The sequence below is a fragment of the Chrysemys picta genome, chromosome 3 (assembly GCF_011386835.1).
Source record: "Chrysemys picta bellii isolate R12L10 chromosome 3, ASM1138683v2, whole genome shotgun sequence".
Lineage (NCBI taxonomy): Eukaryota > Metazoa > Chordata > Testudines > Emydidae > Chrysemys > Chrysemys picta.
This window is the reverse complement of record NC_088793.1, coordinates 5881925-5885504: the sequence shown is the minus strand read 5'-3', so window position 1 is coordinate 5885504 and position 3580 is coordinate 5881925. Positions and strand designations below refer to the sequence as shown.

Here is a 3580-nt window from a genome sequence, read left to right as displayed (position 1 = left end):
CCGGGACAGGCTGAGAGAGAGCTCAGAGCTCGGGCAGAGAGGAGCCGGCCCAGGCTGAGAGAGAGCTCAGAGCTCGGGCCGAGGGGAGCCGGGACAGGCTGAGAGAGAGCTCAGAGCTCGGGCCGAGGGGAGCCGGGACAGGCTGAGAGAGAGCTCACAGCTCGGGCCGAGAGGAGCCGGCCCAGGCTGAGAGAGAGCTCAGAGCTCGGGCCGAGGGGAGCCGGGACAGGCTGAGAGAGAGCTCACAGCTCGGGCCGAGGGGAGCCGGCCCAGGCTGAGAGAGAGCTCACAGCTCGGGCCGAGGGGAGCCGGGACAGGCTGAGAGAGAGCTCAGAGCTCGGGCCGAGGGGAGCCGGGACAGGCTGAGAGAGAGCTCAGAGCTCGGGCCGAGGGGAGCCGGGACAGCTGAGAGAGAGCTCAGAGCTCGGGCCGAGGGGAGCCGGGACAGGCTGAGAGGGAGCTCAGAGCTCGGGCCGAGGGGAGCCGGGACAGGCTGAGAGAGAGCTCAGAGCTCGGGCCGAGGGGAGCCGGGACAGCTGAGAGAGAGCTCAGAGCTCGGGCCGAGGGGAGCCGGGACAGGCTGAGAGAGAGCTCAGAGCTCGGGCCGAGGGGAGCCGGGACAGGCTGAGAGAGAGCTCAGAGCTCGGGCCGAGGGGAGCCGGGACAGCTGAGAGAGAGCTCAGAGCTCGGGCCGAGGGGAGCCGGGACAGGCTGAGAGAGAGCTCAGAGCTCGGGCCGAGGGGAGCCGGGACAGGCTGAGAGAGAGCTCAGAGCTCGGGCCGAGGGGAGCCGGGACAGGCTGAGAGAGAGCTCAGAGCTCGGGCCGAGGGGAGCCGGGACAGCTGAGAGAGAGCTCAGAGCTCGGGCCGAGGGGAGCCGGGACAGGCTGAGAGGGAGCTCAGAGCTCGGGCCGAGGGGAGCCGGGACAGGCTGAGAGAGAGCTCAGAGCTCGGGCCGACGGGAGCCGGGACAGCTGAGAGAGAGCTCAGAGCTCGGGCTGAGAGAGCTCAGAACAATTCCCTAGCAACTGGACAATAACAGCAAGACGTTTGAAATAACAAATACTAATAAAGGCAGGCCCCAGAGTAATGGCATTGGGAGACTCATTTTGTCAATTACCCAACCTATTTTGCAGCCCTCCGAGCTATTTCTGTACCAGAGGCCTGGGGCGAAGCCCACTTTAATTATACAGTGAATCAGAGCATTATAACAACACTCGGGCTCATAAACTCCATGGCCATCAGAAGTCCCAGGGCATCATTAACCTCCCTAGCGCCGCTTCTCAGCCATCTTGCTGGCAGGCTACGGGCTGCCGAGACGTATTGCTTCAGCCTGCAACATAAACACAGGCAGCTCGCAGGAGGTGCCTTGCTTGGCGACTCCGCTTGCTCCCAGCTGGTCAGTTTCAGACGACTACAATGTGCCACAGATTTTCTGCACCGAGCGATCAGAGCTGCCTGGCCCGGTCCTACCCACGTCGGTCGAATCCAAGGGAAGAGCTCGCTGGGCACTGACAGACTCTGACAGTCACGTTAGAGAGGGTTGGGAGCTCAGGACTAGAGTAGCAGGTGGGGGTTGAGGGACATCAGCAGACCTAGGGGAGGCCCAGGACTGGAATAGCCAGGGCTGGGTCAGGCCTGAGGGGCAGCCGCAGGGGAGCGCAGGCACTGGGATAGCAGGTGGGGTTGCAGATGAGGACAGGGAGATTTTGGCACGGTTGGGTGGAGGAGACCTCGCTGGCTCCTAGCTTCGCCCTCTCGGAAGCTCTGCGAAAGGGGAAACTGCCGGCATTAGCTTCCCACACAAATGTCCAGCCAGGCAGGTTGGTCGGAACATTTCAGTCCAGCGAGCCACAGACACATGAAACCGCCACCAGAGCCCTGTTTGCTTTGCCTTCCCCTATGACTCAGCCTCTCCCTTCAGCCTGAACTCAGCTGAGTTCACGCCGGCCGGGAGAGAACCAGCTTTACAGGGGAAATCATTGGCTGGAATACGAAGGGCCGCCCCGATCCCAGGGCACGGACGGGTACAGGAAATCCACCCACAAGGAAGGGTGGAGGGTTGATTGAATGTTTGAATCCAGCAGCAGACCCTGAAAGTTATTTGCCCAGCTGGGCTGTTTGGTGGCCTCTGTGTAATGAGCTCTCAGGCCCTCAACGGGCCCTGTGGTTAGCAGTCCTAGAGGAGGGGCCAGGCATCAAACTCCACTGGTGATGAATCACCCGCTACAGACCCATTATATAAACCACACTCGCCGTGGGGAAGCCCAGGTCTAGAACCCTTGACCTCCAGGGCCCCAGACATCTAGGTCTTGAGCTAAAGAGCAGCTCCCATTGCTGGGCGCAGCAGCAGGTCTGTTACATACCTTTGTCCCCTGGGGCTCAAAGACGGGGTCAGTGCAGGGCTCCGAACTGAAATGTAAGGGAGGAGCAGCTGGCGTCTCTCCCTGTCTTAGTCCCCCAGTTCCTTACTTCTTCCACTGCCAGTGGATCTTTTCTTTGCCGGGCTTAGGCAATTAGTAATTCTGGGAACAAAACAGGAAGCAGCATTGCCAACATCAACAAACAGCCCGGGGAGCTGGATCCCCTGCCCTGCGGGGGAGCAGAGGGGTGGGGAGCGACTGCCTTGCCCACCGAGAGTCTGCAAACACCCTGACAAAGGACAGGAGCCAGGCGGGGAGCCCCTCCCCCCAAGCACCTCTTCTCGAGGTCCGGTCCAGCCCCACATGTACGAGATTTGGCAGCGCCACGCAAATTGCCGTCGCTCCGTCCCTGCTCTTTGCAGTGCTCCGAGCGTCTCCCAGCAGCAAAGACGCAGCCTAACCAGTCGGAAAGGGGGCAGGCCACTGAATGGTGGCCCAGAGCTTCTGGAGGAGTTTTTGAGCTGTAGCACCTAAGAGACCTGGTCCTGGGACCAAGCCCTACGTCGCGCCAGGCGCTGTACAAACACAGAACAAAGAGACAGTCCCTGCCCCCAAAGCTCTGCCAATCGAAGTACTGTATAAGAGACGCGCAGGGGAGTCCAAGGAAACTCTGAGATGCTATTGGTCAGCTTGACAGCGGTCTTGGCACACCAGCAGCCAAACCGTTGTCAAGAGGCAAAGGAGGGGTTTGACGGAAGATAGTAGGTAGTTTGGGGGTGGGTTATGGGGAGCGCCTCCCATACGTGAGGGGCAGCAGGGGAGAAAGCACAAGGGTGCTTGTTTGAAAATGTAACATGGGGGTGGTGGAGGGTGGCATCATGGGTCGAGGGTTGTCCTCTAGTGGCTGAGCCCCTGGACAGGATAAAGGACCTGCTACTGCTGCTAGCTAAGGGAGCTGTCCCGTAGCTCCAGAGCTAGAGGCCTGGGTCTTTGGAGCTCCTGGGCCAAAGCTACCTGGGGGAGGAGCACCCTCAGGTGGGACCAGGGGACAAACACCTGCTGGATACAGGGAGCGGGGCTGGCCTCTCCAAGAGAGCGGGACTCGCAGGGGCAGGGGGACACCTTCAGCTGGGCAAGTGACACTCCTGCCTGAGCCTTTGCGGGCAGACATTCACCAGCAGGCGCTGGGGCTTCAACAGGGCACCGAAACGGCCGCAG

General features: G+C 61.1%; 1 long non-coding RNA gene across 1 annotated transcript; it reads right to left on the bottom strand.

The window, feature by feature from the left end:
* Positions 1–1062: 1062 nt before the first annotated feature.
* Positions 1063–2524, bottom strand: LOC135982126 (uncharacterized). The gene is made up of 2 exons (XR_010599307.1): positions 2366–2524; positions 1063–1766 (listed from the first exon to the last, which is right to left on the bottom strand). It is a non-coding gene; the product is annotated as an uncharacterized LOC135982126 (long non-coding RNA).
* Between the last annotated feature and the right edge of the window lie 1056 nt (positions 2525–3580).